Raw genomic sequence first — 25,962 nt, 5'->3', positions numbered from 1 at the left:
TTCTGGAAGGTAAGAAAACTAAATTCCATCAACATCATCTAGCCAATGCAGATGGCATATTGCATTGATCACAGCTCTCAGTGACCATCAGTTTTTCCTCTAGTTTCCCCCACTGGTGGGCCATCCCATCTCATGTTCCACAGGAGTTGAGAACACTGATTTTATTTTTCTTCACATTGACAGTTTCAAGTCAAAGGACATAGCCACATTTCCAGAGTGACCCTTAATTCTCAATTGCAAATTAAAGTAGCAGAGTTGGTTTACCACTAAGATTCAGAAGTAGAACAGCTCCTGTACCTCATGTACACAACTGAACATCACGATGACCCCTCATTCACTAGGAATTCTATGCATGACATCATTTATCTGGGAATATTAAACATTTAATTGCTAAATTTAAATTGGAATAAAACTAGAGTATTTCCCAACAGATTGTCTGTTTTCCCATTCATTATAAAAGAAATGCCAATTTCCTGTCTCTGGCATGATTTCATCCTGCATGTCTCTTCTAAGGAGCAGTAGGCAGTTTCTTCTCTCACTCTGAAGTTCGCACCTCCACCTCATGGAAGACTCGATGGACATGGACATGGCTCTCTTAGGCCTCAGAACTACCTTTTTGGTTGTGAACTAAAAGCTGACAATGATTATCACTTTAAGGTGGATAATGATGAAAATGAACACCACTTATCACTAAGAATGGTTAGCTTAGGTGCAGGGGCAAAAGATGAATTACTTATCATAGAGGCAGAAGCAATGAACTATGAAGGCAGTCCAATTAAAGTAACACTGGCAACTTTGAAAATGTCTGTACAACCAACAGTTTTCCTTGGGGGCTTTGAAATTACACCACCTGTGGTCCTAAGGTTGAGGTTTGCTTCAGGGCCTGTGCACATTAATGTACAGCACCTAGAAGCAGTGGAGGAAGATGGAGAGTCAGAAGATGAAGATGAGAAGGATGTAAAACCCTTAAATATGTCTGGCAAGCAATCTGCCCCTGGAGGTGGTAACAAAATTCCCCAGAAAAAAGTAAAAATCGATGAAGATGAGGAGGAGGAAGATGAAGATGAGGAAGATGATGAAGATGATGAATAAACTGAAGAAAACGTTCCAGTGAAGAAATCTGTACCAGATACTCCAGACAAAAATGCATAAAAATCAAACCAAAATGGAAAAGACTTAAAACAATCAACACCAAGATCAAAAGGTCAAGAGTCCTTCAAAAAACAGGAAAAAACTCCTAAAACCCCAAAAGGACCTAGTTCTGTAGAAGACATCAAGGCAAAAATGCGAGCAAGTATAGAAAAAGGTGGTTCTCTTCCCAAAGTGGAAACGAACTTCATTAATTATGTGAATAATTGCTTCCGGATGACTGATGAGGGGGCTGTTCAAGATCTCTGGCAATGGAAGAAGTCTCTTTAAAGAAATGGTTTAAACAGTTTGAAATATTCTGTCTTACTTAATTTCTGTAACAGTTGATATATCTGGCTGTCCTTTTTATAATGTAAAGTGAGAACTTTCCCTACTTTGTTTGATAAATGTTGTTCAGGTTCCATTGCCAAGAATGTGTTGTCTAAAATGCCTGTTTAGTTTTCAAAGATGGAACTCCACCCTTTACTTGGTTTTAAGTATGTTTGGAATTTTATGATAGGACATAGTAATAGTGGTGGTTAGATGTGGAAATGGTAGGGAGACAAAAATATACATATGAAATAAACTTAGTATTTTAATAAAGTAACACTGTTTCTATTTGCTCATTTAACTTCCATTCTTTGTCTGAAGTTAAAAATGTCAGTGCTTCCCCAGGTACCAGCTATTGTTTGTAAATTCTGGTCCAAGTAAGTCTTTATTGTCATGGACATTTAGGAACTAGTACCTTTCTTATTCACCTGATCTAAGTTGGACATAAACACTATCATTCACCCATCCTAGTTTGCTGTGGTGTATTAGCACATAATGTCACAATAAATGGGAGACTACAAATATACTTCAAAAAAATGCCAAATTCTTAACCCATTTTATTAGCATGCATTAAAATTTAATACCAAGAGCACATGCTAAATAATGAAATGTACATGTTAATACATTAGCATCTTATTTATTCTGCATAAAATACCATTTTATATCTAAAAACAGCCAGACACTAGATGCCATAAATTAAAGAATTCATACTCACTACAAGAATTCTCACATTATAAATAGTAATTTTATCTGAAATTCTTTATGCCTTTTTATAAAAGTAAATGCTGATCAGAAAGAGTTCAAGTGTTTCCCTGTTTTCTTACAGTAATAACTAGTATTGTGGATCCTTAATAATCAAATGGTTATAAATAGAAAATACAAAGAACATCCATCTCACATGCCCTGTTCTCTGTTGCCATTTGTTTCTTTCTGCTAGAACGCTAAGTGTTGTTTGAAGAAGAAATGTCCCCCTGAGAAGGTTTGGGTTTCCAGGAGGTAGTACTATGGAGTGCTGGGTTAGGCTGTTAGGAGAGTATCTTTATTATTAGATAAGATGATGACTGAATGGTCCTTAGTAGAAGGGTCATGGTTAGAAAAAGTAAGTCAATGGGAATGCTCCTGTAGGCAGTGGTTCTCAACCTTCCTAATACTGTGACCCTTTCATATAGTTCCTCATGTTGTGGAAACACCCAACCTTACAATTATTTTTGTTATTATTTCTGAACTGTAATTTTGATACTGTTTTGAATCATTATGTAAATACCTGTGTTTTCTGCATCGTAGGCAATGTCTGTAGAAGGCTCCAAATGGGTCATAACCCACAAGTTGAGAACTGCTGCTCTAAAGGTATATATAATCCTTAATACCTTCCCTTTGTCTCTTCTCAGCTGCCCTCTCCATCTTATCCCAACAATGGAAAGCTATCTACATCCTTCCCCAAAGAAAGTATCCATGGAAATATACTTTGAGCATCTGTAAGACTTCTAGGCAGATTACTAATGGATTCAACATTTAACTGTGGTCTTTTTAGTTTAAAGAAAACATACAGTAGCAAACATTGTAGGAATACTTCCTGATTTTTCCTCCCTTGTTTTTCTCATAGAAACTAAATACTTGTCTAATTCTTGTTTTATACTTTCACTTGTGTCAAAGACAGAGTGGCTCAATCTGGAACTCTATTTCAAGGGGATCTAAAACCTTCCTCTGTCTTTCCCATAAGCCAGACATGCACTAGGTATACATCTATCCATGCATGTAAAACACACATATAAAAAAATAAATCTTAAATGTTTAGAACATGTGAATAATAATGTAAAAGTTCATTTGGCTGCAGAGGTAAGTGAGAGAACAAAGAACCAGTATGGTGATATATTATTTATGATTTATTAAATCTTGCCATAAGCCATAGAGGTCATATTATGGTAACGGAGCAAGGCAGTGATGACACACACCTTTAATCCTAGGACTCAGGAGATGAAGGAGGATGGATCTCTGTTAGTTTGAGACCACAGTGCACTACAGATCTAGCCAGTCCTAACGGGAAACAGCACAAAGGTGATCTCAGCACTTGGGATCCTATGCCTTTAATCCTAGGATTTTGGACATAAAAAAGGAAGAGGTAGCAGTCTGGGATTCCAGTCTCAGGCTTCTGAGGTTAAGTGGAGACAGGATCGATGTCTGAAGATTCGTGGAGCTAGCCAGATCACCCTTAGATTCTGAGGTGGAGGTAAGTGGTGGCTGGCTGCTTTGCTTTTCTGATCTTCAGCTTGAACCTTGAACCCCAATATCTGTCTCTTGGTTTCTGTTCTTCATGCTACAACCTCAGAAGAAACATGAAAACTGATCTTCTCCTAAAGTATCAGTCAGATTATAGTTCTGTGAAAACAAATGTGAGAAATAAAATAAATGATGGGACAAGAGGGTTGGGGGAGCTTGAAGGTTTGGCATTTAGAGGAGTGCAGTGAGTAGTTTTCTTGGGACAATGAGTAGAACATGGGTACAAGGATCTCAGTGACATCAGAGCTGGTAAAAGGGAACTGTACTTTCTGGATGTTGGTATGTGATCACATACCACATGATCACATCAATATGCCAAGAAGCTGAGCTGCTAGAGCTTCCAGTGACAGCAGTTGTCAGCTACTCTTGCCCAGCTGAAGAAATAGTAATTTAAGCCCAGTACTTGTTATGAAAGACCTAAAGCATAGCTAATGAACATTCAAGGTTCTTCTCTAGTAGTCCCTTACAGTTACAACCAGCTTTGGTGGAAAACGAGCTACAAGGGAAAACTCAAAGAGGCAGAGCCCAATGAACACTGTAAGTCAACTATAAATCAAATAGATTGCAGGGATGTCTTCTCTACTCCAGCTTCACTCCCAAGATAAGCTAGTCATTGATGGAAGAAGAGAAAATAGTTCAGCAAGTATATTTTTTAAAATATTTTTTTTACATTCTTCCAAAAACCTTTCAGGCATACTAAGATTCATAAAGTGGGTCTTTTGTCCCAGTACTAGGGAGGCAGAGGCAGGTGGATCTCTGTGAGTTGGAGGCCAGCCAGGTCTTCAGAGTGAGTTCAAGGACAAGCTCCAACACATTACAGAGAAACCCTGTCTCAAAAAAACCAAAACAAAACAAACAAAATAAAACAAAAGTATTCACAAGGTGGTTGCTTGGTGCAAGCTGTGGTACTGGAGAGATGGCTCCGAGATTAAGAACATTTGTTGCTTTTGTAGACAACCTGGGCTTGATTTACAGCACCCACGTGATAGCACACAAGTGCCTGCAACTCAAATTCTAAGGGATCCAGTGCCCTCTTTTAATTGTTGCTGGCCATAGGCATACACACGGCACACATACATACATGCCAGCCAAATACACACATATAAAATGAAATAAATTTTAAAAATATAAATGCCATTCTTTGGAATGGCAGCTTCCCATCAAATATAAATATTAAATTTACCCTGATGACTTGTTTTGGAGATGAACCCTCCCTACATAAAGGTAATTTAATTTAAAAGATGTGGAAGAAAAGGAGAACATGGTCTAATATAATTATTATCCTTAATAACAAGAGAAAATAGAATGTTCTCTTTTCCTCTGTCCTGCCAGCCCTTCTCCCTCTCTCCCCATAGACATATACACAACAAGAAAACACACAGGTATTTGCCCTCACTGGTAATTAAGTAACTAGGCAGATAGCCTGAATGACTTATTCAAGTCACTCAAGGTAATACTTTGTCATTATAGCAGAATAATACGGAATCACTTTCACTAATAACCCAGTTGCACTTCTCATGTGCACATAGGTATTGCCTTGGTGTATACTTATGGTTAACAGGAGTCATGGCTTGCAGAGGTCCTTGTGTAAGACTCTCTTCTCCAGTGTTACATCCTACAAATTCCAGATGCTTCTGCCTAGCCAGGCTATGATAGTAATCCCCAAATTTTAGTGTGACTGGAACACTTTCAGTGACTGCTTTGTTGGGGAGAGAAAGAGAACCTTCAAGATAATTTACCTAGAACTTGGATTTAATATCATTTGCAAGTTCTTTCCCAACAATTCAATAATCCAAGAAAATAGTGATGAATCAAAGAGTCCAGGAACATTTTCTGGGGATGTTTTTTAATTTTTAATAAAAAAATCTGTCTAAAATATTTGAATATCTAAATAGCCAGACGATTATCTTATGTTTATAGGTATAAGATTTAGAATTTGCAAAATTTTGGCTATAGTATCAAAACAAAAATAGAAGAAAAGCAAATACTTATCAATAAAAATAGGGACATGTACAGATGAAATATATTCATGGGTAAAAATTATGGAATCATCAAACAAAAGTAATACTATATTCATGAAGGGAAATGAACTGATATATGAGAACAATAAGATTGGTCATAAACACATGCTGAGCAAAAGAAGCCAGACACAAAAGAATACATAATGAATAGTAACATTTATGTTTAGTTCAGACACAGATGATCCTGATATATGGTGACAGAAATCAAAGCAGTTGTTATTGTTGACATGAGCTTGTTTCTCAGAAGGGACATGAGGAGAACCCCAGCTGCTGCTTATTTTTCTACCTTCATTAAATAAAACTGTCCAATAAAGGCCATAGTCCTAAATATTCATCAAGATCTCTACTTGTGAAATGTTTATACTCTTGTATATGCACATTCAAATCCCTGTGTTTATTATTCTATAGTAGATTTCATAAGACCACAAACATTTCCCTAAAGGAACTATCATAGAGTATAATAAAAGTCTTGTAGGTAGAAACTTATAATAGCCACAGTATATAAAGCTAGTATAAATTTATAAATAAATTATTGCTCTACAGTTATTAACAGAGGATAGATTTGACTCTAGTAAATATAGGTGGAATTGGGGAATGATATCACTTTTTTTCAGAAAATATGAACTGTGAGTCAGAACAAAAAAGAAAACCAAGTGGCTTATAGAAAGAAGTGAGTGTACTTTCCAGTTTAGAATATATATATATATATATATATATATATATATATATATATATATATAAAACCAATTTTAGAGGGTCAGTGTTATTTTCTGTAAATATATATACAGAAAATAGACCGAAGGCCTATTTCCTTGGACCAAAATCAGTAACATTAAATTACGTTGGACGTAAATGCACTCTACCTGTGATTTCAATGGGAGAATGTTTGCAAGAACTAATGTTATTCAAATCTATGAATGCCCAAATCCTTACATGTAATGTGATCATATTTGTTTAGCACTTACGCACATTTTCCTGTGTGTTTTTAATAATCTCTAAATCATATTATATACTGCTCCACACACTGTAAATGTCATGTAAGTATTTCACAATATTGGTTATGGAATCATGTGATAGAAAAGGCATGTGCATGTTCACACATATAGTTTATGTTTTTTAAACAGTTTTGGTCTGCAGTTGGATGAATCCATAGATGTGACATCCATAGATATGTGTGTCTGAGTGTAGTAAGGCAAGAGCTTTAATGAATTCAGATAATGGAGAAAAGAATTTGTATTTCTGTAGACACAGGGGAGCCATTTAACATTTATGAGCAGGAAAAAGTTATGATCAAAATTATGCTCCAGAAAAATAAATCCATTGACCTCAAGATTATTGGAAGGAGAAGAGAATTGATGTAGCAAGAAAACATAAATGGGTGTTATGAAAATGTAATTCAGTTCCATTTAACAAACAGTTATTAAAGGTCTACTGACTGACCGGCTCTTGAAAATTAGTGAGCACTTGCATTTGGTTATTGCAGTAGTAGGGTGATAAGTACAAGACATGACACTTTTATTAAAGGATGATTTGAAAGATTATTTATTGGGACATACTAATAAAAGTTTATGGCAATATATGAATTAAGGCTATGTATGGTTTCTATACAAAGCAATCTCCACAAATGCATAGCAGTTTATCTTTCTTACATAATAAGAAGATTATGCCTACATATTGCTGATGCTATCTTATCATCCAAACACTGCCATTGCACCAAGGATTTTTTAGCTTTTATTTTGTATTATTGATTAATAAGCATTTTGTACATCTGAAATATACAATGCAATGTTTTCACACAGGTGTACCTTGTGAATTGATTTTCATAATTAAGCCAATTAATATCTATACCTCACACTTGCACCTTTCTTCTGTGTGTGATGAATGTTACTTCAAATTTACCTTCCTGCTAATTGTCATTATCAAGCTGAATATTAGATTCTCAGAATTTATTCATTTTAATATCTGAAACTTAGCATACTTTAATGTTTCCACATCTGCACCATCAAACACCAAAGATTTCCACATTCTACCCCACTGTGCTATTATTCACAAGTATCTGCCATATTTTTAATACAACGGTTTGAACATGGGAGTTAAAAGAATAGTAATATCTGACTAATGTGCAAACCATTCATATGAAAGATGAGTGAGTGGCTATAACAAGTTTAGCCAGAGCTGAAATGGAAGCCTTGAAAGTAGGGAATGAGAAGAGGATACACAAGATGTGATTGTCCTTGGACAAGATGCATTACCAACTTGCCATATAGCAAAACAAGGTATGGTTAACAAAGATTAAATGAGGAGCTATGGTTACTCTTAACAGAACAGAATTTTTCAAAGGTTAAGTAATGTTGGCTATACATGGGGTAAAAGATGGCTTCTGCTCTTAAGGGTGTACTTAATAACTATTGGAATATCGCTGGTTTCTGTAAGAACCATATTTGATATGTGATTAAGACATTATACTTCATATGTGTGATGTATTTTCCAATTGCTTATGTATTTTATTAAGTATTCCTTATTACTTCCAGAAACTGTTTCTAATTATATGAAATGATCAGCAGGATAATTATAGATAGCAGAAAGGAAATGGAGAAGTGGGTACAAGATTCAGATGTGTAAATAAGTTCCAAGTTTAATGTCAACTTAACCCAAATCAATGTTCCTAAAATACTTCTCATATCTTAATGTTTTAAGGAAGTGGATTTATTTTGAGAAATAACTTCTCAATACTGAACACTAGAAAGAAATGGATATGAAATTTTTAGATTTTATATGTTAGGCCCTTGATGAGAAATACAGATGAAATTTTCCAGCTGAGGAGACTGACCATTATTTCTGCCAAGAGAGATAGTCTTCTCCCTCCTCTCAGAGGCAGCCTAAAAGTTTATTTGAAACCCTGCGAAGAATTCCTCCATGGCAGAATCTACTAATATCCTGTGAAAAGAAACAACTAGGATCTCAGATTTCTATATGCTACATCATAGAAAGATTATTTTGGCATGGAAAACTTTAATTTCAGATGTTCAATAAAATTGTTTCCATCATTGGAGCCCATATATGGTACCTGTGCAAAGTAACTGAACTTCTATACATTTTATAGACTCATCTGAGGATTTACTATATATTTAAATGCAAGCTTTTCACTCATGTTTTAAAAGTGGTGTTGGAAAAGATGTGACCAAGGCAAACAGAAACGATGAGCACACTTCTGAAAGTCATGAAGCCAGGTATAAATTAAATCATGATGCTTTTGACAGAAATAAAAATAAATAAATAAGGACAAGAATATTTCACTTGAGATTACCTATCTGCATTTGAAGTTCTTGTCCAGAGGTTCTTTGCTACTTGAACTAAGCAGGAGTAAATGTAATAGTGAAACTGTGCTAAACTCCATAAGCAAGACACACAATGAAAAGCAGTCATCAGAATGAAGTTTCAAGAAGGGAACAGCTAAATTCTGGTTCAGGGCACCTCATCCTGGGCTGGCTCAGCTTGGACCGCCTTTTATTTGACACCATCCACTCATTTCCTGACTTAATTTGACATCAGACCTCTTCAGTCTTCATATTCCAGTCCCAATCCTGCACCTTTATCCCTGTACCTGACAGCCAATTTAACATGCCTGGCCTACAAGACTTTGTCTCAGAATTACAGTTACTTCCTGAGTATCTGATCCAGGCTGTCTATGGGGGAATTTGGACAGGTAGTATTTGTCTTATATGTTTTAAGAGGAAAATAGTAGAGTGTCTAAAAATACATTTATAGGCAGACCATATTCATTTCAAGACAGCGCTTTATTAGGGCCATAAACACTGTAATTAATCATGTTCTACTCTTTGTGGTATGCAAATGCACACACACTAAAAGGAAGAGATTACTTAGAACACAAGCTATGAATCACAGTATTTCTGTGACACCCTTCAAAATGCAGAAGGGATGGAAAGTGCTTCCAAATAGTATATTTTTTTGATTTGTTAACATGTACTGACTCTACTGTGTGTCAGCACTGCCCTGGGCTCTTGTGAGAATGTTACAGCATAAAAAAAAAAAAGGTCTAAAATGTGAATTTCTAATTGGTTTCTACTCTCCTGTGTGGCAATATTATATCTGACTGTCATTAGAATTTAAATATTTTAATACCATAAACTATTTCTAAAATTTACATCTTTGAAATGCTGTTTTGCCCCTTTTTTCTTTTTTATTGGCTTCTGATAGAACCTGTAGTAACAGGTGGAATTTCAGTGACTTTTCTGATTTGGAAGTTGTGCTCAGATGTTCTATGTAAAAAATATGAATAACTGTTAGCACATTGCATAATGAAAATAATTTGACCATCACCTAGATATTCCTACGGTTAGTCTTAATTGTCAACTTGACACATCCTAAAATCACCTAGGACAAGAGTCTTAATGAGAGATTGTTATCAGGTTGACCTTCTGGCATGTCTTTGGATGACTATCTTGATTTTTAATTGATGTACAGAGACATATCCCACAGTGAGTGGTACCATTTAATAGCTTGAACTCTGAACTATATGAATGTGGTGAGATCTAACTGAGGAGAAAGCTAATGAGTAAGCAAGAAAGGACTCATCCATTTACTCTTTGTGCTCATGACCACATATGATGCTCTCAGATCCTGCCAAATAAGCCCATCCTTTTTGCCAGAATATTTTTATCGTAGGAACTGAAATGATAAAACAGATTCAATGCCTGTTTCCATGGGGCTGTCTTCACATGGAATGTCCTTTTTCTCAGTGTCATATAGAACTTTCTGTTTATTCCTCTGACCTCAACAGCCAAAGTGTCACTACAGTGATTCTTGAAGTATCCTTCTAACATTTGGTGACTAGATGGGTGGTTCACATATTTGATCTTATCTGGTTGTAAATACTGGTGGCCTACTTAACCTCTGAAATGTGTAGCAACAGGGAAACAGAGTTTATATTAATGACATCTTCTCAGGTGATGTTGTTCATGCTGTTGATCCAGAGACCATGTTTTGAAAGTTATGGAAACAGGTATAAAATAAAGTCAAAGAAAGGACATTCCTTTCTCTGATTTATTGACGTCACTCCTTCAGTTGAATGACATGCATTTGTATATGTGTTTTATTAATTTTTTTTATAAAAATATATAATCTATAACTCTGCTACTAGATTTTTTTTTGTTTGAAATCAGTTTTATTTATCCAACCACCTATTCTATGACTACACAGACATGTTTAGTAATTGTATTATTCATAATCACCCCAATCTAAACTCTTAATTTCTGGAAACACAACAAAAATATCTAATAAAACCATCATCTTGTGGCTTTTTGGAGAAGACTAATACATCAGGGAAGGCCAACCTCTTGCCTTTAGCAGATAATTGTTCTTTGGTCTCCAAATATGAGTTTCTTGATGAACACAAGAAAAATATAAGAAAATAAAATTTGAAAGATCACAAACTAAAACTAAATATTTGTACACTATCCTTTTATCTGTTTTTTTTTTTAAACTATGATTCAAGAGACTAGTGTATCATTTTGTCTCTGTTGCTAGGCAGAGAACAAGATTTGGTTAATAAAATTAAGAATTAATGTTGAAGTCTATACCATGAATTACCCACGAGATAGAGCCATATTTAAATTGCAAATTACTTTAAAAGTCATTAACCACCACAAACTTAATAAACTGAAATCTTCACCCTATTAACGAGATTAACAGATGTTGTTTTTAATGTTTAATGAAAAATATCTGCTGCTGTAATGTAATCCTGTTTTATTTTACCTTTTTTTTATTACTCTCTCTTTCTGCCTCTGTCTAGTTAGGTATGTTTTATTTCTTCTTAAAAGGTTGGCTTTTGTTTTGAAAGACCACTGATGTATTTTTCCCAATGCCATGTTCAATTTTAAACAAATGACATTTTTAAGGATTTCTCTATGAGGCATCTCCAAGGAGCTAGTAGAAGCCTGAAGGAATCTGTGGGAGTAATCCAGACAAAGGACCATTTGTTTTTCTGCATCCAGCATGGCACATGGAGATTTGTAATGACAAAAAATGTGTCTAACTAATGCACCTTCAAGCTATGAGTGGGACAAGTGACAACTGTGCTTTGTTTTGGGTTATCTTTTCTTTTCTTGTGTTTGTTTAAAGGGGGTTATTTCTTTGAGCTGTAAGAATTATTGCCGTTAACAAATAAGACTTACATGGGAAAAAATATTAAGATTTAAGACATTGGACATGGGAATATTAAGACATGGGAAAAAGAGTGTAACTTCAGTACTTAGAAAAACATCTTTGCAGCCAGAAGGGAGGTACTCAGTTTAAATAACTGCAATTTGGAACTGGCTTCTCATCATGTGTTTACAGTTGGTTTGCGTTCTCTCAAGCTGAATCATGTGGCAAACAAGTAGCAAGTGAGAAGATATGGAAAATTGTCCTTGACTTAAGTGACTACTGGACAATAAATGGCAAAAGGAGAGAGAATTTAAGGGGAAGAAGAAGAAAGAAGATGAAGTTAGAAGAGGAGGAGGGAGAGAAGGAGGATAAGGAGGAGAAGGGATAGAACAAGGAAAATGTAGTGGTCAGCCCCTGAAGGAGAGACGAACTGATGTCTATCCAGGCAGAACTGAAGGTGATGAGTGCTGGCCAGTGCAATCCTGGTTTCTGGTTAAAATCTGTGTTGTATAAATGCTTATCTCAGTTCTGTGCAATACAGAGAGTACTCCCTCATTTCATTCTGTAGTCTAATACCAGTTTCTGATGTTTGTTCTTTCCAGGTCAAGACAAAAATAGTAATAATGAAATAAATTAGAGGAGAGAAAGAGAGAAGGAGAAAAAGAGAAGAAGAGGAGAAGGGAGGAAAGGGAGTGAATGAGAGAGAGGTGGGGGGAGGAAGAATGAGAATTTCTTAAAATTCATTTTAGCCCCTTTGGGGCATCCATTCCTATGCAAAGCAACCCCTTTCCTTCTTTGAGATAATTCTTTATGACTAAAACACTAAACAGCCTTTTGTTTTTTTCCTTGTACTGTGGTAATGTGTTTATGCTTATCCTTGAGCACAGATTAAAAGATCATGACCTTCTGAGTAGCTGCAAAGATGAACTAAATTATGGAGGCTCTCAACCTGTGTGTCTCACCGCCTTTTATGTATATCAGATATTTATATTACAATTCATGACAGTAGCAAAATTATAGCTATTAAGTAGCAATGAACGTTTTTATGATTGGGGTCACTACAACACGAGGAACTGTGTTAAAGTATCATAGCATGAGGAAGGTTGAGAACCACTGATCTAGAAGATAATATGAGTTATAAGATATAATAGGAAAACTTAGTATGGTTGTCAATTTTAGTTCTATTACTATTGACAGAACAGTCCTGTTGAATGCCAGACACAAGTTCTTCAGTGTGGAAATACAAATATAACGCTCCCTAATTCAAGGAAGCTTGAAGAAAAAAGTAGTTAAACAAGCACACAGATTGTAATGAACAGAGGAAGAAAACATATAGAGACACTCATGGATGTTTAGAGGGTCTTAAGTCCAGAATGATGCAGTGAGCTGAGCACTTTGAATTGAGTAGGTTTTCTACAGGGCAAGGTAAAGCAAGATGATTGTAGCTTAGAGGACAAAGTGAGCCAAAGTAACACATGTGGGAAGATTTATGATATTAAAGTAGTGCTTCCAACTGAGATACTAAATATAGAACTTGCTAAAAAGATAATTGCCTAGTCATATATTTCTACATACATGGCCTTTTTTGTTTGGTTTGAACTTGAAGGATGTCATGTTTAACAAAAATGAAATCCAGGCATATTCCTTTAAAACCAGCACGAAGGAAGCAGAGGCAGGTAGATTGCTGTGAGTTAAAGGCCAGCTTAGTCTACATAGTGAGTTCCAGGACAGTTGGGCCTACACAGAGAGAAATAATATAAGCCACCAAATAAATTATATATATCATGATAAAACTTTTCTAAGTTATTGCAATAAGTGGCATCTAGATAAAGGAAATAACACTATAGCTCTTTTATAGGTTCAAACAGTCACCTCTCACCCCTGAAAATTGTTATCCTTATCTTCACCATTGTATCACTGTTTATTCATTTCTCTTGGCTCATAATTTAACACAAATGAAGTAACACATTAGGTTCATCTATGTTCGACTGCACTTAGTCTTCTCATACCAAATAAATAGAGTTTGTTCTTTTGGTTGTTGATTGTAATTCAATTCATGAAATTGTATGGATAATCTATTTTTTCATGTACATTTGAGCTTTTCATTTGTTTTCATCTTAATTTTTCAAACAAATGGATTAAAGCCAATTCAATTCCAAAATGACAAAACAAATATAGTCACCTGCTGAATATAAATATAAGTGCCTGCATAAAATATTCAAGTATGAGCACTGTTCAGCAATATTCCTTAATAGAGAGGAGTGTCAAGTTCTGTCTGAGGACCTCTGCAGTGTGTATCACTTCTGTGCCATGTCCTCTCTTATAATCTATGTTATATTCTTGGCCTGTGTTGACAATTCTGGATTTCTGTGTTGCTGTCTCTGATTAAAAGACTCCTTATATAAATGATAGATATTTTATTCTGTTAAGAGGGTTATCTTTTATTTTAAGTTGTGCTCATTGTGGGAAAAAATGTGTATGTCTTCTTCAAACTATGATATTGAAATAGCACACGAGTAAACATACATATCTTTTATATATGTATAGTCAACATAAATATCAACATATCAACACATACATTCTTTGGAAACATTTAATAGTGTATCCCTTGAATAACTTTAATTGTTGAAAGCAGTATAATTCTCCTCTGAATGAAGCTCTTGGTTTTCATCAGGAAAGGAGACTTTCATGCTTGCCATTTGGTTGGCTTCTCACTCTCAAAACTTACACAGATTCTCTGTCTGTTTTACTCTAAGGAATCCTCCATCCATGGTTCTGCAGCTCTCAGACTCTTCACTGTTGTCACCTGTCTGGGGTAAGTAGTGTTTCCAAAGACACTGTGGGGTGCACACACACTTTTCCAGTCCCCTTCACTAATCAGAGGACTAGAAAGAAAGGCCCCAGACCAGGAAAAGACACAAGTGAGACTTTCACATCACAGTGCACACACATCCAGAGACTGAGACGACCAAAGAGTACTGAGCAAGCTGCTTCATGGAAACTGAGTACTTCCTGCACCTGAGGCCCAAAATCATTTTTTTAACCGATTCTAGAGATTAAAGGATGTAAAATGTGGGGGGGGGCAGAGTAAGAAATGGTTTCTCTTTAATCTGTCTTCCTATTGAAAATCTATGTTCATTTCTCACCCTCCATCTCAGCAGCGATAATAACCATTCAGATAAACACTCTCAGTAAATCATGAAGGTGAGACCTGCTGGTGGTTTGCAATTTTAATAGCACTAGTATTTCTTCTGTAAAGATTTAATATAAGACAAGCTTCTTATGTACAGGTTTTTTTTTATTTTTTAAATTTTTGAGATTATGATATAATTGCAAAATTTCTCCCTTACCTTTCATCCCTCCAAACCCTGCCATATACATTTCTCCTTCAAATTCATGGCCTCTTCTTTCCACAACTTTTATGCATCATATGTGTATATTCATGTATATTCCTAAACATAACCTGTTCCTTGTATGTATGTTTTCATGGTTAGCCACTTGCCATTAGACAATCAATTTGCGTGCTCTTCCCCAGGGAAGACACCTTCTCTACTTAACAGTTTTCCTCATATTTCTAATGGAATCTTATGGCAATATTTTTCATTACAGAGTACTACTGTCCCTAAATAAAATATCTCCATGTGATATTTTTTCCATTGTTTAAGAATAATAGAGGAGACACTAACAATTTATAATATAAGCCCAAATAATTATTATGTTATTTACTTAACAACAACTTAGTACCCATTAACAAGCTGATTACCTTAACTCTATCTACTATGATTACCTAGTACTAAGTGTAAAGATGTTGTCAGATATTAGATACATGATGCTACTGAGGGGCATCAGTCTGTACTTCTAGGAATTTTCATTATGGCCCAGAAAGCAGTGAAAGAGGGAAAAATAGATAATATGGAGAGGTGTATGTCATAATGAAACTTCTGTATGAGAGAAGCCAGAAGACACAAGTTTTATAATAGTTTGTTGAGAGATGATTATGAAGCAGAGTCTCACTATGTAGTCAGTGTGGTTCTTGACTTAGAATTATACTGCAACATGTTGCTAAGTGCTGGAATTACCATGATGAAACACAATAACTTGCTTTTTGCTTTAAATAATGTGTTTATATATTAAAAAGGCGTAGAAAACATATGCAAGTGATATAATGTGAAGGCTGGATGACATTTTATGATGTGGTTGTAGGGAGACTGTTCAAGGACTGATGCTTCATTAATCTTCAGAGCCATGTCAGCCATGTGTCACTGAAGACTCCTGGTCCTCATTTCAAGCTCATTTTCAGCAAGCAGAAGCATATTTGTACCTCACTCAATACAATAAAGAACAATGAAGTAGAATTATTTATGTTTAATACCACAAAATACTTCACAATTGCAAATAATCTTCTGTGGCATGTTATTACAAATTCACAACCACCAGGGCTATACTCTTTTACAAGTAAGAAAACAAGGAAAGCACAGTAAAGAACTGACCCAAGATCATCACAATTAGATAGAGTAATAGCAAAACTTTTGTATTATTTGCAATCTTTACTTTGTATTAGTTTTTTTCATTCTCTATTATCAATGTGATAGTTACTGTGGCAAAATGAACAATATAAATTTCATCTAACAAAGTGACTAGATCTTTTCCTTTTAAATATTTATTAATTGATTTTTAAGCAGGATCAATTCAATGCAGAATAGAAGACAAGCTGTCACATATAGGACAGAATTCATTGCAAAAAAGCACAATGGTCTTAAAATTATATCCAAAAACTTACCTAAGTGTACATTTTCAGGGTTCTCTAAATAAACAGAACTGATAGAATATTAGGGTATATGTAAGCACATATACACCATCAGATTGGCTTGGTTTATAAAATGTGATCCAGGTGGTGTAAAGTGTCAGGTTTTGGTTTTTTTTTTTTTTTGTTTTGTTTTGTTTTTTTTTTGTGAAAAAGAAACTTTACAAGCAATTCCACAGACTACTGTCTATGAGTATATCCACACATCTCAAAGTAATAAATGCTTGTTTGAGTCTTTAAGTGGCATTGCTACTTGTTGATGACCAGGTTAGGTGGAATTTAAGCAGAGATAAAAACTGAAGATAGAAAATGGACAGATCACAACAGATCAAATTTAAAGAAAAAAATACTTTAGCCAGGTTTAAAATGCAGGTCATTTTGACACATGAAAAATAATCCCACATGTATTCAGCCCTGTCAGCTGTGTCTGAATAGTTATGCATAGTACTATAAAGTTGAGTCAATCATCTATGTGCCAAGATAGACCTGTCAGAGAGGACTAATGAGATGATCAGTGACACTTAAAAACCATAGTTAAATTAGTTTAGATGAGGCTGTAATTCTCATTTTCATCATAGATTTTATTTTCTTCTGTCAAAGATGTAATAATACTGAATAGACCTTAAATGATTGAAGCCTCCATAACACTTTCTCTCTTCATATCTCATTAATTACTCAATGTGATAATGATGACCAACCCCATAAATGAAAGTAGAAAAATAGGCTGAAATGAGGAACCTTAAACCTTCCCTTTTGCTGACATAAATATGGATAAAGTGCAATATTTAAGATGATTTAAAACTTGACATCCAAGGAAAAGAAAATTATGCAAAAGTTAAATTCCATACCTTTAATATGGACAAGTTAATGGCGACTTTGCAAAGAATTACCATTTTTTCTAAGATCAATTCATTTTTTTTTCTGACTTTTTATAAAAAAGTGTGTATATCCTATGTTTTTCTTATAATTTCTGTGGATTCATCTGGAAAGGGTAAAATACAGTAGGAAAGGATATACATGTTTTTCTTTTGGTCTCCAAAGTTTTAATACTAGAATTACGACGGAGTTCTAATTTCCAAAGTGAATTATGTATAATAGATCTTCAAAGTTACTTAAATGCAGAATTGATGGTGAGAATTCACTGTATTGAATCAGAACATCAATATAAAGGTGCATGTAAATCTATATTTTTAATATTTCTCATGGAGATAGAATCAACAATAATTATATCAGATATTAAATTTTGGGCTATAATTGCTACTATTTTCTATAATCAAATAGAAATAGAATCCCATGACACATAAGAGGAGAAATTAAGCTAAACAATATCATGAATTTAATTATCTGTTTTTCTTTTTATAGATGTGACACGACCAGTTGCTTCCAGAACCCCAGCTGCCTTGACTTGCCCATGATGGCGCCTACCTTGAATTGTAAGCTAATAAAAACTCTCCCATAAAATTAATCTTGTCAGAATTTCATCATAATTATAAGAAAGTAACTAACACAAATATGTTTGGTACCAATAAGTAGACTATTACCTGGTGGTATGGTTCCTAGGTCATAGGATATGTTTGGTGGCTAGAATGTGGAAGAATCTGGTATAAGCATCTTGACCTGTAAAATATCCAGCAAAGAGTACAAAGAATCATTCAGGTAGGAGCTTGGAAAACAGTAAGGCTTAGAAAATTCCAATTAGGAAGCCTCTTCCATGAGATTTCAGAGAGGAACCAGAGCTCTATGAGAAACTGGGCCATTTGTATGATATTATGATCAAGAATCTGGTTTTATTTTTCTTATGTTCTTGGAAGCTGTATGAATTTGAATTTAAGAATAATGGACTAATTTTTATTTAAATTAGAAGTAATTTTATTTTACATATCAATCATAGTTTCCTCTCCCTCATTCGCTCATGCCCCATCATTGATTCCCATACCATCCCTCTTTTGCTCCATAGAAAGGGTGAGGCTTTCTATAGGATCATTAATGTCTGTAAAATCATTTGGGGCAGGGCCTAGGCCCTCTCCATTTTGTCTTGGCTGGGAGTGTATCCCTCTATAGGAATTTTTTTCCAGAGAAAATTTGAAGACAGGAAAGCTTTAAAATTTCTGCTGAGAAAATACCTGTAATTGCTTTCATCAGTGGATAATTACCACTGAAGAAAAACCTCCTTTCTAAGATGTAACATCCCTAGTAAGCTCTGTCTTGTGACAATTCAGACTCATTTAAATGAAGAAAGCCTAAATTGAAGGTGTTTCTTATTCCTAGGAAACTGCTGTCTAGGAAAATGTTTCCCCATGGTTACTATATAGAAGCTGATGCTAAAGTTCAGGAGGGCCAGGCTGTATATGAAGGTGGTTTGAGAAATTCATAGCATCATTTCTGTGTTACTTGTTTTGAAGGCATGGAAAATGGGAGATTGAGGGTATAATGAAGTTTTGGTGTCAGAAAGCAACTGAACCTAAGCAGTGTGTGTCAAGTTCAGACTTACTGTAGGCTAAGAGATCAGAGCTTCAGGGACCTCACTGTGTGAAGGTATAAAGGAAAGGCTGATGTTACACCGGGGGCTTTAGATACCAATGATATTGCAACCGTGGATGTATACCAAGGAGAGCTGCAGACATGGAATGAAGCTGGACCAGGAAAGAATCTACATATGCTAAGTGTAGCAGATGTAGTATGAAGCTATTCAAGCCTTTTGGAGTCTAGATGACTTTCAGCACTATTCCAGATAATGGACATGGATGTTCAAGAATTTATGTTTAAACTGTTAGACTTTGGTTTTGCTTTGGTGCAATTATTTCTTGCTATTGCCCAGTTCTTCCGTTATGCAACAGGAATGTTTACTCTGTGCTTATTATGTTTGCAGTGTGTTACTTGGGTTGCTTTTACAGAAGCTCACAGTTAAGAACAGTTGGACTTTTGAAGTGCTAGGATTTTTCAAGACTATGGAGACTTTTAAAGTAAAACCAAGCACTTTACATTATTATATGGTCATATGCCTATGGGGAAATGAGGTGAAGGATTACAGCTTAAAAGTGATGTGTTTGGTTGACAAATTCACAATGAATGGAGTTGTAATAGTGTTAATTGTCATATTGACAGAATCTAGAATCATTCAGGAGATGGGCCTAAAGGTAAAACTGGGTGATTATATTGATTATTTTAATTGGAAGCCTGTATGGGTGGAACTATTCCCTGTGCATTGGTTTTTGAGTGTAAGAAATGGAGAAAGTTAACCTTAGCATCCATTTATCCCTATGTGCCTTCCTGATTTCGAATGTGATGTGACCCAGTGCTCCAAGCTCCTGCTGGCCAGACCATGACAGAACTTGACTTGTGAGACAAAATAAAATCTTTCTTTAAGTTGCTTTTATCAGGCTATTTTATCATAGTAACAAGAAAGTAACTAAGATTATATATGCACATATATGTGTATATGCACATTTAATATATATTTAAAAATATATTTATTTAAATTATAAAGTGTATACAAAGTCATTTATCATATGCTACTCACCATCCAACATCATCATTGTACATGTTAGCATTAAGTATGTAGTATGAGAGCCTGATACTAGTTATTTGGGGTGATTTATATCCAGGGATGAAGGTCACATGTCACTGGCTTAGCATTTGCCAAAGGAATTCCTTCAGGGTCTTTCACATGCCAACATATAATTACAGCAATCATCACTGATTACAAAGATACTCTTTGTAATACTCTTTTAAACATTTGCATAAATTATTTCATATAATGTTCACAAAAGTGCCATTTGTTATTAAAGATTCTGGGGATTCCTCACACAAATCAAAATCTATTATATATTTTTAAACTATGAAGATGATAAAATTACACAAAAATGTCGTATTCCTACAGGTAACAATGGCAACAAAACACTTTCTTCAAAAGCAAAATATGGCAGGCCTGCTTTCCCCATTACCTTAAAGAAAACCCTTCCCCCATTCTTCCTTCTGTCCCTCTGAAGTGCTCAGTTCAATGAAGGTAGCTACTTAAGTTTGGGACTACATCAATCAGGTGCTGTAGGGCCAGTGGGCACTAGAGACCTTCTATTAAGTTTTCTTATGAGTCACTAGTGAAGCATAGTAGCATTTTGCCTCTGGCACTCTATAGGAAAAAAAAAAGGAACAAAGGGAAGTAGGCAATTTGCTCCTGTCACATAGATTAATCAAGAAAGCCATAACCTTTGTATCTTTAGCTTGTCTCTGATAAGGCGAAAGGTCGCTATGATAGATACATGGAGGAATCACTTCAATCATCTTTAACCATCCTAGGACATAAGGCAGGAGACTTAAAGCTTTCATTTAAAACAAATATCTTTTCTATTGAAGTTTCTATAATTATTATCTGTGCTGCTTCTATCATGCCGTATTTGAGAACCTCAGAGAAAAGAGTCAGGTTCTTCAGATCAAAGAAAAAAAAATTGACTAAGAAAAAAAGGTTTGTCTTTCGACTAAACACACACATGTTCTGTTGTTATGGCAACACAGGATCTAAGAATGACACACCAAATAATATGGCATCAAGGCACACTTCTATGATCAGATGTCACAATAAATGTGCTTCAGTGTCTGATTGCCACACGCTGTGCTGACTCCTGCTTTTCTGACAACTTTCACTGGAGACCAAAGCAACTTATTATAATGGAAACCAGAGATAATTTATCCCACCCCATTGGCTGGTCTTTGCATGAAGAAAACCCATCAATTCCACTGAAAAATACAAGCAATTGTGTGAAAGTTTGGCTGTTGTTTCTTTGTTTCTTATGGACAATCTATATACTTACAGCAACACATACAGCATAGGAATTCATTTATGTATAAAACATAAGAACCCTGAATTAATTAATACTGGGCAAAATGTCTAAGTTAAACCATTCTGTTTGATTCCCCAGTTCACAAAAGAAATTGTGTATCACTGTACATATTTTTAGTCCATAAAAATATTTAGGTTACTGATTAGTAAGAATAAGATGTGATATCCTACAGAATAGCATGATAGCTATAGTTCACTAGAACATGTTATATACCTAATATATATAACTAGATGGGTTCAAAGTGGCACAGAGCAAAACAATGCAAAGCTTCAGATATAAATGCTAATTATTCTGATTTGATCATTCATTATTGCAGGATATTACATGAATATGTAAAATTATGTCAGTTTAAGGGAATATGAAATCTTATCCTTTAACATGGTACTTCATATCTGTAATTTGTTCTATTAATTATAATTTTCATAGAATCCTGATATGTATATATAAAATGAATACTTTATCATTGGTACTGACTTGCAACCAGGTTATGTGAAATTCCCAATGAAAAGACAGGAAAAATCTTGTAGAAGGATTGCTTACAGGCCAAGAACAATTTTCTGCAAGAGAATACAGAGAGATCACAGCAGTGAAAAGGTCAGACATATAGGAGGTCTTAGAGATGATGGAAAAGATCATACATTTTATAGAAGCATGAAGTACTGAGCACTGAACTAGGTGACTGAAATTGACTACAGGGACTGCACCCTCTTTCATGTAGGAGCAGAAGTGGAAAGAAAAGAAAAGGCTATGCTGAAATGAAACTGGAGGCTTCAAAGTCTGGTCCTTAGGTGGATGTTATTATCATATGCTCTTGCCCTCTGCCTCTCACAGTTCAACTTGATTGTGCACCTACATGCACTTTTTGTTCAAACCAAGAATTTGTTATCCAAATGTCTCAAAATAGATGTGTGACTCATTTTCATCCTTTTCCAAAGGGTCTTTAACATTTTTCCTCTAGACCTCATTGCAACAGAAAACAGAACCGTAAAATTGCTATTCAGTTAGTGTCAGCTAATTTCACTGCTTTCCCCCCTATTTATTTGAAAAATGTGCCATTCTACAACACAGTATATTTGTGATGGCACTGAATTAAGGGTGATAATACTGAACATACCAATTTAAAATATATGCTAAGGTTCTTAGCTTAGTCAAACACAGTTAATGTTTCTCTTCTCAATATTCTCACGGACTAACCATTTCAAGAAATAATTTAACAGTGAGTGGTGAGCAGTATATTGATAAGGGAGGGCTATCATCCCTAAAGCGTTTACCATCAGTTTACTTCAAATGTCTTAAAATGCTAAAGAAAATTAAATTCCAACCAGTAATTTAGCCAATGTGCTAAATGTATTTTCTGATGAGATCGCTGTGTATTACTGAACCAAATTAAAATGTCAGTAACAATGGATTGGAAAATAGAAGGATTGCAGAGGGAAGACAAAAGCATTAGCAGAATAAACATAGATTTCTGTGCATGTTGATCTAACACTCAATATTTCATTTTTATTAAGAAGTCCAGGTTATAGACTGTTGAGAAAGATTCAGAGTTGAGGGTGGCATAGTGTTCCCTCAGAGAACCTGAGTTTGGTTCCCAGTACCAGCCCACAACAGACTATAGTTCTATTTCCAAAGGTCCATCTCCTTACTGGCCTATCTGGATCACGGTATGTATGTGGCGCATAGACATACATGCAGACAAAGCACACATTCAGATAAAATAAAATAGTGATAATTTAGAAAATTACTCTTACAAGACTGCAAACTTTATCTCTTGTTCTCATGTCCTTCTCCTCTCAACTACCTACAGTATTGACACAGCTATCAGAATTGAGGGCACCATGAGTTTCTATGACACTGCTTCATTTCCTGTTTCTAGTTAACTATTCCCATTAACTCCTTTCATTAACTCCTTTTTTTTTTATTTAGCAGCTATTAAAAAGACTGCCAGCTTTAATTGTTTTATTATTTTTTTCAAAATGTTTTTGGGCTTACAATTTTATATTTATAGATTCCTGGACCCTTCAGAAATAAGTAGACTGAAGCCAGGCATTGGTGGTACATACCTTTAATCCCAGCACTTGGGAATCAAGGCAGGTGGATCTCTTTGAGTTTGATATCATGTACTTATTAGCATTTCTCTAAGACTGTTATGGTTAAAATCATTTTCTCCCAAACAGTTATTCAAATATGTAATATTAAACTTTAGGAAATTCTGTGACTCTTTCAGGCTTGTCACATGGTGCATTGGAAAGGCAGCATCCTGTTCTTTTTATTTTATTTACTTATTTTACATATCCATCTCCGTTTCCTCTCTCTCCTATCCCATCCCTCCCCCACACTCCACAGGGAGGGGGATGCCTTCCAGGAAGGATCATCAAAATCTGTTATGTCATTTGGAGTAGGGTCTAGGCCCTCCCTCCCACCTCTAGGTTAAGGGAGTATCTTCCATGGGCAATGTGCTCCCAAAGTCTTTTCGTGCACCAGGAATACATCCTGGTTCCACTGTCAGAGGTCCTTTAGACTGCATAGGCTTTCTAACTGAGACCCACATTCAGAGGTTCTGAGTCAGTATAATGCTGATAACCCAGCTATCAGTCTAGAGGTCCATGAGCTCCCCGTTGTTCAGGTCAGCTATCTCTGTGGGTTTCTGCAGCCTGGTCTTGACCCCTTTGCTTATGAACCCTCCTTCTCTGCAACTGGATTCCAGGAGTTCGGCTCAGTATTTAGCAGTGGGTGTCTGCTTCTGTTTCCATCAGCTACTAGATGAGGGTTCTATGATGGCATATAAGTTAGTTAATAATCTCATTATCAGGGAAGGGCATTTAAATAGCTTCTCCCACTGTTGCTCAGATTGTTAGTTGGGGTCATACTTGTAGATCTCTGAACATTTCTCTAGAGTCAGTTTTCTTTTCAAACCTGTTATGGCTCCCTCTATTATTATTATTATTATTATTATTATTATTATTATTATTTTGCTCTTGTCTATTCATCCCCTGACTCAATCTTCCTGGTCACACATGTTCTTCTTTCCTCCACTTCTCTTCCTCCTAACTCTCTTTCCACTCACTGCCCCCTCCCAATATGCTCAGGAGGTCTTCTTGTTCTTTTCCCTTTCTGTGAGGGACCTTGTATGAAACTCTTAGGTTCCTCCTTGTATCCTAGTTTCTCTGGCAGTGTTAATTATTGGCTGGTGATCCTTTGATCTATGTCTAAAATCCATATATGAATGAGTACATACCATGTTCCTCTTTTTGTAAATGGGTTATCTCACTCATGATGGTTTCTTCAACTTTAATCCACTTGCCTTGGAATTTCAAGATTCCATTTTTTATTTCCACTGAGTAGTATTCCAGTGTGTAAATTTGCCACATCTTGCTATTACAAACAATGCTGCTACAAACATGGATGAACACATGTCTTTGTTGCATGGATGTGGATCATTTGGGTATATGGCTAAGAGTGGGATTGCTGGGTCCTGTAGTAGACTGATTTCCATTTTCCTAAGGAACTGCCATACTGATCTCCAAAATGGCTGTACAAGTTTGCACTCCCACCAGCAGTGGAGGAGTGTTCCCATTTTTCTACATCCAATCCAGCATAAGTTGTCATTGGTGTTTCTAATTTTAGTCATTCTGGCAGGACTAAGATGTTATCTCAGAGTTGTTCTGATTTGCATTTCCCTGATAGCTGAGGATGCTGAAGTTCCTTAAGTATCTTTCACCCTTTTTGATTTCCTCTACTGAGAATTTTCTATTCCGTTCTGTACCTCACTTTTTAATAGGGTTATTTGGTGTTTGTTGAGTAGTTTCTTGAGTTCTTTGCATATTTTGGAGATCAGCCTTCTGTCAGCTGTAGGATTTTCCAAGTGTATGGGCTACAATTTGGTCTTGTCAATTGGGTCCTTTGCCTTACAGAATCTTCTCAGATTGAGGAGGTCCCATTTATTAATTGTTGATATCAGTGTCTGTGCTACCGGTGTAATGTTAAGGAAGCAGTCTCCTGTACCAGCACTTGCCTAATCTTTGGACCCCATTGCCAGCCCTCTGATGGAGGAGAATCTGGGACCAGTTCAGCCATAACATCCTGTTCTTAAAAAGCCAAAATTCATTGTCACATTTGAAACATCAAAGGATTCAGGGGCTGAATTAGATTCACTCTACACTTTTAACAACTCTCACTTAGAGGAGAGTCATCAGGAGCAAGTTTTCCTTTTGTAATAGCTATTTTATCTGTGACCGAGAAGGTGAAAATAAGACTGCCAGCAATATGGCTAATGTAATGAAAGCAAAGGAACAAGTATCCATATGCTCAGAGGGTCATGCCCAGAGTGAACTGTCCACAGGCTTTGCCACAAGGAGATCATTTTCCTGCTATCCTCAGGCCTTGTCTCCTAAAGATG

At 35.6% G+C, this 25,962-nt stretch overlaps 1 pseudogene; it reads left to right on the top strand.

Annotated features, from left to right (window-relative positions):
• The first annotated feature begins 535 nt into the window (after positions 1 to 535).
• On the top strand, positions 536 to 1,419 carry LOC127224852 (nucleophosmin-like; annotated as a pseudogene).
• Positions 1,420 to 25,962: the final 24,543 nt, after the last annotated feature.

This window comes from Phodopus roborovskii, unplaced genomic scaffold (genome assembly GCF_943737965.1).
Source record: "Phodopus roborovskii unplaced genomic scaffold, PHOROB, whole genome shotgun sequence".
Classification (NCBI taxonomy): domain Eukaryota; kingdom Metazoa; phylum Chordata; class Mammalia; order Rodentia; family Cricetidae; genus Phodopus; species Phodopus roborovskii.
Note: the sequence above shows the minus strand (reverse complement) of the source record. Positions and strands in the feature narration are given on the sequence as shown.